Here is a 10,365-nt window from a genome sequence, read left to right on the forward strand (position 1 = left end):
CTCCCTGGTAGCAAAAATATTTCTGAACAGGTAAGTGTTTCAGTGATGGAATAGATACGATTTCTTATAGAACATGTCTGTATGTGTATATTTATATATATACATGTGCACATATATATAAATTTGGTAACGTCTATAAAAATTCTGCCCCATCTACAGATGGTTGTAATATGGGAAGCGTGTAGAGACTACAGGCAATATGTTTAGCCAGCAGAACAAGCAGCAGGGGCAAAGAGCTGGCATTGCAATGTAGCAAAAGAGTATGGAAGAATGTATGGACGTACAGCTAACAAGAAGGGAAGGAAAGTGGCTGGAGGGTAAAGAGATATAATGGGTCTCAAATGTGGCAAGCACATATGCTGCCATACAGCAAATGCAAAGTGCCACCACTAGTGACAAGTGTATTGCACCTAAGGAAAACAGCTGTGCCAAGTGCCCAAATCCACATTCAGCCTCTTGACCCTGTGTCTCCCTGGTCTGATGTGGATTAAACTGGTCAGGTCTGAGAGCCTATCTGACTATGTATTCCACAGAAATAATGGCTCAGTAAATCTCTGAAATATTTCTTGCACTGCTACCTATTTTGCATTTGCAATCTTGCATTTGTGAGATTGTTTTATTTTTTTTTATTTTATTTATTCTGCTGTGCTCAGTATCGCACAAACAGTTTGATTATCTGTGTAGATCATTGCATGGTTTAGTGCAGTTCTGTCTTACAAACCCTCCCACATAACCCTATTATTTGTTAATAATTTTTCTATTTTGAAGAAACATCCTTTGACACCTGAGCTGGATCTCCTGTTCTTAGGCGTAAATATAATAAAGTCCCCTGTGAAGAGCATCCCTCTAACTGGTCCTATCTGCTCTGTATATATTTGAATATATAAAATATTAATAAATTATTCCAAAGGTTTAATCATACCCATTTGACTCTAAGAGACTCTGTGTCTGTAGGCTTTCTGTGTTAACTGCCTCTGTGATATCTATATACTGGTGATTTGTTGTTGATCTTGAGTTTTTAAAGCAAAATAAAACTGAGGTTTGCAGTTTGATTTGAATTAATCAGGTCTGATTAGACAGGAACAGATCAGGCTGTTCTGGAAATCCCTGAATCTTTCTAATACAATTTCATGTGCGACTCAAAAAGAAATAGTTCATATCTTAAGTAAGAGTGCTACGTATTTAACACTATTTTTTTCAGAGCGCTAAATCTTGTGGAGGGTGGCATTATGATGATGTTCAGGGTGCAGGAAAGAAAGCATTTTGTTTTATGAAAATACAGATATTTTAGAATGGAGTCACCTGGTGGTAGATCTCATAAATGTACATAAAGAGATGCTTCCTAATATTATTAGTTTGGTTTTTTTCTTCACATCGCACTGACTGTCCATCTAGAAGCTTTGATAGGTGGCATCACAAAACCAAAAGACTGTATTTAGTTTAATAAGCCAATTTGAAGAGAAAGGTTGGAATTATGTACGGCAGAGGACAATTATGCAAACTAAACGATTCTTCAATTAATAATGAGATCCATGAAACGCAAAGGAGAAAGGATCCTCCTCTCAGAAGGAGAAAGCTTGTGGCTCCCCCCCTGTGCATCCTCATGTGCATAGTGGGGTGTGTGAGGGGTGCAATGCTGAAGGACAGTCCAGGGGACAGAGGGCAGCTCTGGTGTTAGCTTTCAACCAAAGCCTTTTAGGTTGTTCTGCTGATGGCATCTTTTTGGTGGAAAGTCTCCAATGGAAATTTTGCGTTCCTAGACAGGTTCACCTCAGATGGTCTCCATCTCGCAGGGCTGTTAGAAAGCAGCAGGTGGACCTGGGCTGCATAAGCACCTGCCAGGCCCTAAACTGTGAGTATGGTGCCAGCGAGATTTCAGTCAGAACCCACTCTTTCTCTCTTGCTCTTCCTTTCCTCACTCTCCAGTTTGCAGCCTTGAAAACAGGCCATGGAGAGATACAAGCCTACCTGTAGAGCCATCAGTTTGGCCATTTTCATGCAGCTTTTATCCTTCTTTTAAATCCCTGACTGTTGTGTGCCAGAGCAACAAGCCATATGTTAAAGATGTTAAAGAGCAAATACTTTGCAGACTGTACCAGCATGCAGAGTCAGAGGGGAAGCGAGCAATAATGTTGGGAGAAGGGGGAAGAAGTGATTATCTGGTAGTGATTATTCAGGAGGGCAATAGTGGGAGGTGCTGTAAGTGACAGGGATTCACTATGGGATGCAAATCACTTAAGGCAAAGCCATTAGGATCAATTTAAAATACCAAAGAGGGAGGCTAAAGTGACAATAGCGTATTTTAATTGAAAACACAAATATTCTGCAAGATATGGTTTAAAAGACCAGGCAGTTACTTTATCTGAACAGAGGAAAAAGTTTTCTTCTTTTATTTTAAAAAAATGCCCTTTTTTGCAAAGATCAAAATGGAGCAGGATTTTTTTTACAAATTCTTAAATCCCATTTATATATATTTTTCTATTTTAACATTCTCTTGTCTCTTGATGGGCATATTATAAATGGAATTAACTACATTACTAATGCTTTTAATCTGATTTTAATAGAGCCTAGGGCTGAAACATGGAATCAGCATGTGTCCCATTAAAGGAAAAATACAGTTATAGAGACAATAAATAGCATGTCCAGATAAACACATTTATCTATGCTTTAGTTTTATTTATTGAGCTAAGTAGCCTATGTGCAGACACTGGGGGTTTTTTTAGACACTTTTCCAAAGCTGAAGTCCATATGATGGGATTGTTACTGGTTTTGGCAGCAGAAATGTGAACTTGGTAAAAGAGCCTGGCATGGAAAACCACTGAGTTCTGACATATTCCATTTGCTCCTAACTCTGATTTCTACTCACAGAATCTGACATATGTTGGGCATTGACCTTGCTCTTTTAAATAAGCTTATTTTAGAAGACCTTTGCAGAATGCTGTCTGTTTGGCCTCGATGTAAGCTGTTAGGGAAATGTAGTACAAACACAGAAGTTGTATGTTTTGAATGCCAGAGACGTTAAGCTGAAGAGCAGTTGGTAAGATCTATACTTCTGACTGCTTTCTGTGCTCTTAACAAGGAAGTGTCCTTAAAGAAAAGAAAAATCATTTATACTGCATTTGTATGAAGATTTTTATGTATTTATTTTTAGCAGGAAGTTCAGGACCAGGCTTCTTTTTCAGTCTGAAATATTCTGATTGGGCTTTCAGACACTTAGTGGAGTGAAAGCAAACATTTTGAAAAGTAAGTGATTGTTTGGGATGTCCCAGGTCAGAAACCTCAGAGAGTCATTGTCTTGTTACATTGTAGAATCAGCCCCCCATAAATGTCTCCAAATACAGGTACTCAAATATGGGAGTAACTTCTCCAAAGCTTGGCCTCTTCCTTATGGAACAACACACTTCGCTCAGTGCATTTCAAGAAGACCTGTAACCTTCAGTGTAGAGATTTGCTTTCCATTTGTCATAGGGGAGCAGCTTGCATGAAAGTTCGCAGTGAAAGTGCTGCAGTCTTGCAAATGCCAGCATGTATCACTATGCAATAAAACAAATTGCTGGGTCCCAACATGGCAAATTAGAGTGAAGGAATGAAAGTGCCTTTATGAGATGGGTAGAAAAAATGTCCTTCATTAAGCCTATATGTGCTGAAGTCAATAGAAAGCTCCTATCAACTCCAGTAACAGCAAAAGCAGAAAGAACCTTGGAAGTGCATTTGGGGTATGTGCTTGATGTTCTCCTATTGCTGGTAGACAAACTCCTGCACCCTTTACTTGGGCTTTGAGGTTCGGAGCCTGGAAATTCAATCAGCTGGAGAACGTGTCCCTGGAAAGGGTTGCTGAGTTTAGCCATATCTGAGTAAGTGGCAATAAAATTCTACACATAGGAAAACAGGTATCAAATTGCCAAACTAAATGTAAATTTGAATTCATGGTCATATGTAGCTCTTTAGGGCAAAACCTGGCTCCATATGCAGCACGGAGAGGCATCTGAGCTCTGCCAGAACATTAATAATCATCTTCTATGGCCCATGGACAGCTCTGCACACTGGCTTCCTCTCAATGAGTTTGGCTCAGTTGGCTTCACAAACACACAGGAAGGGCATGAAGACGTGTCTTTGTTGACACTGGGTTAAAAGGCCGTGAGCATTTGACGTGGAACATTTCCTTGGCTAAAGGAGTTAGGAGTAGATTTTTTTACCTCTCTCTGCAAAGTTGTCTTCCTGATTCAGTGGCGGCACAGGGAAGCCCTCCTGTTACTGTGAATAACTCAATCTCCAGCATGTATGCAGGGTTCGTAGTCCAACCCATAAAGTTTTTTGGGGAAATATGTGAGCATCATGCCATCGTCGCCAGCACTGGTGGCTGCTCTATGTAGGATCAGTTGGACCTGTGCCATCAGTCAGCGGGAAGGATGGCAGAGCTGCTGCCATCTCCTGTAAAGGGGGCCTGCCCGAAATTCCCTTAACCATCACTCACAAGCTCATTTTTTCAGGGAAATGGCTTTTATTTGTGGTGAATTCTTCATACAGAAAAGCTTCTTACAAAAACTAAATAATGTAACATATTCCGGGTTCTTGGCAGATAAAAATTGAAAGGGCTGTGATGTTTGTGCAAGTGGAATGATAGTGAGAAGCACCACATGAAGTCCCTGAAGATGGTGTCAGGGGACTCAATCCCCCATAAAATCATGAAAAACTCTGATGTACTGGTGTTTTGTGAAACAATTTGAGCATAAATGCCACATTCTTTCCCATTAACAGCTGACTTCCATTGTACCAGAAATTTTATTTTTTAATATGTATTTTGAGCACACTGAGAACAAAAATTTCCATTGTGATAGTGCTGCAGGAAGATTTAAAGGTTGTGGTGGACTAAGAATTGAGATGCAAATCACACTTGCGCACAACCTCCTGCTGAGGCCCAAATTTTTATAGATCAGGTTCTGCAGCCCTGATGAAGAATCAGTGATCTTCCCTTCCTGGGATTCACAAATTAGTTGCAGTCTAAGGTATCATTTCCTATGATATAATTGTAACTTACCAGATGAAAGTTTGTCACTGAAGACAGTCCCCTGGTCTTCCATTATTTTTCCAGCTGCGGTGCCACTGAGGATCTTTTCACAGACAATGCAAACACATCACAGCTCCCCACTCTGCAACATGCTCTTGCTGAATATAAACATACTATATATATTGATCCTCTCCCCTTTCCTTTTTTTCTCCCCCAGTGTGCAGGTGGTAAAACACTGACTGCCATGAACTTCATGTTAAAAAAAAGAAAGAAGAAAAAGCTGTGGTTTGGAGGCTGCTAGAGCTGCTGGATAGCAAACTGCAAGCTTGTAACGTTGTGGCTGCTGAAATCACTACAAGGATAATAGGGCATACATGCATTTGTGGATAATTCTGTTTGCTAATTGCTCATGAAATTTCAGGTAAGGAATATCCAATTCAATTTGTTATAATAGGTAATGGCCTGGGTTTTGCTTTTCAGGGTGGGTTTTTTTATTATTATTTTTATTGCTGTCATTACAAATACATGGCTTTCTGTGATTGGAAGAACGTCTTACAGAAAGGCTGGGGCAGTGCTACGTGGCAGCACGGGAAGTTTTTAGCTATGTACATGGCAGGCAGTAACAGTACATATCTCCCTACCATGCTATACCCCAGGGCAGGGTGTGTTCCCGACCGTAAGAGGACAGGTCCCTCTGAACGCTTCTTCATGCCTTTGCCTCTCTGAAACACAACATGCCAGCAGGAGAGGCTGTGCTGAGGCAGACACCGTGGGTTACCAAGTCCCGCTTCTTGGGCTGTGTTGGTGGAGACACTTCCCCTGCCGAGGTGCTGTGCCTGCTCTTGCCACCCCTGAAGCGCAGCATCCGTGACCAGCCCAGCCACAGCAGGTAACTGATTGCCGGACATAGAAAAGTTAGAGGAGATGGATCCTGCCCTCTTCTTCTAGAAATGGGATGCAAACCCATTTTTATAGGGCACTGAATCTATCTAAATGATAGCAACACTCAGTTCTTAACAGTGTTGAGCTAGTATCTTAAAGAGAGAGCTTTGCTTCTCAATGCCTGGAACCATTGAAGCCTCCCAGGAACGATTCTGGTAACCCCTATCCCTTTCAGTTATTTAGAGGTTCTTGACTATGCAAAAATATGCTGAAAATTATCACCGACAGTGATTGTAAGCTCAGAGCTGAGTCCTCGGATCTGCATCCACTTGCCGTTCTGCAACTTTAACTAGTTCTACTACTTCTACTAATTAGCTACCAGCTAATACTAATGGCTAGCACTGTTGCAGCATTTAAGAGTTACATACACATTAATGAGAATTAGCATTTGTTGACAGCCATAGAGGGAGTTGCCTGGCTGTAGCATTTCAGGGGTCCCCATTGCTGTAATGTCTGATTGCCTCCTTCGGTAATTGTAATTGACATTGAGCAAGTTTTTCATAGGTCTCATTTGGCTGTGCAGAGCCGAAAGACATATTAAGCTCTGTCTGTGGTGAAGAGAGAAGAGGCCAATAATAATGTATTTCCCAATAACAGCCCCTTCTTCCCTCCACGCCCCTCACACAGGAGTCATACAACACAAAGGGACAGAGTCGGCGGCTCTGCTGCCGCATGGGAAGGTGGCCACAGGGTTTTGCCAGGACGGCGGCTGAAGGCTGCCCTTGCTCAGGACAGACTCTTGATTCACCCTCCCAGCAGAGCACTGGCCAGGCTGCTCAAAACATCACTTTTCTGTGCTTCATTGTCCTACATGAAACGCTCTTTCACTACTTTTTCAATATGTGGAGAACAATTTAGTCATTTTAACTTAAAGTCAATTGCTTTCTTCATTTGGGAATATGAAGGTACTTAAAATGCTACAGTAATTCAGCACACCAGCAGTAAATAACTCTAGTGGGCCTTTCAGTGCCTATTTAAAAAAGGGTGCATAATCGGAATTAAAGCAGTGGGTTTAAAAAGCGAGGAGAAATATAGGCCACTTGTAACTCTTGAAGGGAATATGAGTACATGGCTGGTGCTTCTTTAGGAATACCAATTGCCTGTTTGGAAAAAGAGGTACTGGGGAATGCCCCAGCCTCCCTGGTCAGCTTCCCAAATCCGCTCTGCAGAGAGAGGCACGTGTTATACATCCAGCCTGCGGGGTCTGGCTCAGCTTTGCACTGAAAAGTGAGGTTTTTCCATTTGCTACCGTGGAAAGGAAGCTGCTTTCACCCTTACCCTGAAGAAGATGAGCTATAGGAATATACAAGGGGCTTTTTTTATAGTTAAGAGGCCAGAAGGGGAAGCAGTGGTCATAAGCAGAGATTGGAAGTGGGCTTGTTAAGTAAATCTCAGGCTGTAGCTGGTTTTAATTTATTTTTTGTTTTATGTGCAGGAGACTAGGCCTCGCAGGCCTGGCTAATATCAAAGCCTGAGGTTTTGTAGATTTTTAATCAAGTCCACTTTGGGGGGGTTCTGCTTTCAGTGGTTGTGGATATGTAGGGCTTTTTGTCGTGGTTTTTTTTTTTTTTTCTTGCTGCAGTGTCTGGATTTCTTTAGTTAAACTTTTCCATTCTTCAGACTTGTGCCAAGTGAGTGATTTCAAATTACCCAGCACTTTCCAGAGAGGGCTTTTTCTGTTGTTTGGTTTTTTGGTTTGGGATTTTTTTTTTTTTTTTTTTAATGCAAACTTGTAGTCCAGTTTCTCTGAAAATCACAGATGGCATCTGCAGCCCTACCCCATTGCATCTCACTGATTTGGCATTCTTAGCACTGTCTAAAAAGTTTATTGTTCATCAAATCTGTATGAAAGGAATTTTATATAAAATTTTTGTTTGTTTTGTCCCTCTGCTGGCAGGAAAAGTAAATCCCAAAGTATTTCAGCAGGTGCTATTAATATGCAAATAATGGAGAGTACACTAGGTCTAACAGACCTCCCAACTACATGGGAGGTGTCGCTGTTGGAGCAAATTAGCTTTCTGTAATTTGCATGCTTTTCACAGCCTCCTGGGATTATATTTTAGATCAGAGACAATAAAAGCATATGCTGTTAGTTTAAAATGTAACTAATTTTAGGCTTTGAAACCATTTTAACCTAACTTCTTAGTGTTAAATTGTTATTTGCAAAGAAACTTTTCATAGAGCTTGTAATTTTCATGGCCTTTCTCTTTCCCCATTAACTGCTCCATCCTCTTTTCAGGTTGAAAGTGAAGAAGGGCATCTTCCAGGTGGCTGCATCTTGAAAAACAGGTATTTCTCACAAAACCAAGTCCAGGATGTCCTAGCTTGGTTCTGAGTCTGCACTCAGGTCCTGATGGGGCCTAGATTGAGCTTTTGATGTCAAACTTCTTCCTTCCCTTTTGGCATCTCCATGAGATGTAAATCCATCCAAAAAGAATGCTGTGGCCCCTGCTGACCACTCACACAGGGAGGAAGCTGCTTGTAGCATCAAAAAATCTTTGCTAAACCACCAAAGCAAAGAGACACTGAACTGATGTGGCACAGATGCCCAGTGCGCTTGCCTAACCCGCACCTAGAGATAGAGTCTATTGGAAAAGCCTGTTTAAAACAAATGGGGGGGAAAAGCAAGGATTTCAGTGCATGTTCAGTCTGCAGAATCAAATATTATTGAAGTGTACTGGCACATTATCAATGCACTTTCCAAATTGATATTGACAGCAAAAATCATACTGTTGACATCTGTGGTTTGTGACAACTTGAATGATGGGGCATCAGCTGTTTGTGTCTTTATTTCAGGTGCCACAGTGATTGTTTCCTATCCGAACATGCCACACTACTCGAAGGGACTGGCCAGGTAGGTGCATACAGGGCAGCCGCTTGAAATCTGTCCCTTATCCCCCATGCCTGCTTCTGCTCCTCTGTCCTTCTGTATTTGTTGAGCTGCGAGGAAATGGTTCTCCTGGCTCACAGCACCATCCCAACCTTGGCTGCCCCAGTTCCTCCTGCTCTGAAGGACTGCAGCAAGAGGTTTGTTAGAGAAACAGCAGGTTTAGCTGATGCAGATATGCTTCAGCAGCAGACTCTAGCAGTGTTGGCTGAGGGAGTCTGTGAAAGGTAAAGAGGCAGTCATTTTATTTTGTCTTTCTGCCAGTTGTCCCATTGCCCGGAGTATGTGATTTGTGAGTTTCCTTTGGCACAGTTGCTCCATTGCTCATATATCTCTGTGCAGTGTTTCCAGGTCACTTGGTCCGTGGGGTGGTGGCCATCTTTTATTTCAAGAGAGATAGAGTTCAGGGGTAGGATCAGATGTGTGGAGGAGATGGCAGCCAGGTGGAGATCGAGTTAGCATTGTCAAATTTATTTCTAGCATGGGAAAGGTGAGTGTTAGCAAGAGAGACTAAGTCCAAAAGATGTTGTTGAGACGAGGCCAGGAAAAAAACTCTTGGGATGCAACTTTGGCCATACAGCAATGTGTGGTAAGACTCTTCTGAATTTCTGGGGCCACAACTTTGCCATCAATGTTTTTATAAGTATATTTCATACACACAATATATGGAAATACTTCATTTCCCAATTAAAAAAAAAAAAGGCAGGGCTTGATTGATACTTGACTTAATAGTATTGTGAGTTGTGATCTTAAAGAACTGTGTTCAGATGTGACCAATGCACTGAACCCTGTGAAAGGGAAATCCCCTCCCAGCATGAACCCATTGGAGTTAGTGGAATTACAGCCGATTGTTGTAAAGACAGAGAATTAAACTACTGAGTTTATTCCCACTCCCAGAGGTGGCTGCACCACTAAACTGTCTGTGACATAAATTATTTTCATTTTTCAACAATAGGATGAAATGAGTGGTCTTTAAATGCTGCTCCTACCACACCAAGCTGGATTTGCTCTGGTGTGTGATGCTGCTATGTCCCATGTGCTGTTTGTCCCTGGTGCCCCATAGGTCTTTCTGCCAGGGCGATCAAGCCTAGCGTCTTTACTGCGCAAACCTGAGGAAGGCTGTTTTAAAATAACCACTCCTAGGGCTGTAAGCCAATGTGAAGGAAAAAAAGTGCTGGAGATGACTTGTGATAATCTCATTGAAAATGCTGGATGCTTTTTTTCCCCCTCTCATCTCACCCTAAATGTTTTCTAGCATTAATACCAGTGACCTCTCACTTCTTCCGCTTTTCATTGATGGGATGTGGCTTGCCTATTATAAGCCTATGCACTGGAGCCGGAAACACTTGCTTTATTTAAAAAAAAAAAAAAAGAGAGAGAAAGAGAAAAAAGGGCTATGATTACTCAGGTGTCAATACAAAAAACCGAGATGTTGTGCCAGATGGCTGCATTGGTGAAGCAGAGTGTAGTCAGAAGGAAAGTGGAAGGAGACAAGGCAACTGTACATCAGAAGTGTGGAAACATGATC

The 10,365-nt window shown here is 41.7% G+C and overlaps 1 long non-coding RNA gene across 1 annotated transcript; it reads left to right on the forward strand.

Moving 5' to 3' along the window:
* The first annotated feature begins 5,232 nt into the window (after nt 1–5,232).
* LOC128141357 (uncharacterized) lies at nt 5,233–8,851 on the forward strand. Its single transcript, XR_008234975.1, has 3 exons — nt 5,233–5,429; nt 8,190–8,239; nt 8,747–8,851. It is a non-coding gene; the product is annotated as an uncharacterized LOC128141357 (long non-coding RNA).
* The last annotated feature ends 1,514 nt before the right edge of the window (nt 8,852–10,365 follow it).

Source organism: Harpia harpyja, chromosome 4 (assembly GCF_026419915.1).
Source record: "Harpia harpyja isolate bHarHar1 chromosome 4, bHarHar1 primary haplotype, whole genome shotgun sequence".
Classification (NCBI taxonomy): domain Eukaryota; kingdom Metazoa; phylum Chordata; class Aves; order Accipitriformes; family Accipitridae; genus Harpia; species Harpia harpyja.